Source organism: Penaeus monodon, chromosome 29 (genome assembly GCF_015228065.2).
Source record: "Penaeus monodon isolate SGIC_2016 chromosome 29, NSTDA_Pmon_1, whole genome shotgun sequence".
Lineage (NCBI taxonomy): Eukaryota > Metazoa > Arthropoda > Malacostraca > Decapoda > Penaeidae > Penaeus > Penaeus monodon.
This window is the reverse complement of record NC_051414.1, coordinates 39,314,199-39,314,421: the sequence shown is the minus strand read 5'-3', so window position 1 is coordinate 39,314,421 and position 223 is coordinate 39,314,199. Positions and strand designations below refer to the sequence as shown.

At 52.0% G+C, this 223-nt stretch overlaps 1 protein-coding gene across 1 annotated transcript in view; it reads left to right on the top strand.

The window, feature by feature from the left end:
• Positions 1 to 223, top strand: part of LOC119591869 (basic proline-rich protein-like) — a 33,435-nt gene that overhangs the window by 27,606 nt on the left and 5,606 nt on the right. The gene's annotated exons all lie outside the window — the stretch shown is intronic.

Below are 223 nucleotides of genomic sequence, written 5' to 3'. Positions count from 1 at the left end.
TTTTTTCATCGTTCTACATAAAGCGTCATGGAAGGGAGTGGATGAGGGTCGGGCCGTGAATCGCCTTAACGTCCCACAAAAAAATAAGAAAAGGGAAAAGACAAGACGGTAAATATACATTCCCGAGGACTTCCTGCTGGGCTGTGCATAAAACTCTCATTTTCCAGACCGCCCCTGCCGTTAGTCCCTCGGGCGGGCTTCCTCGCGGGCGCGTGTAGCTGCG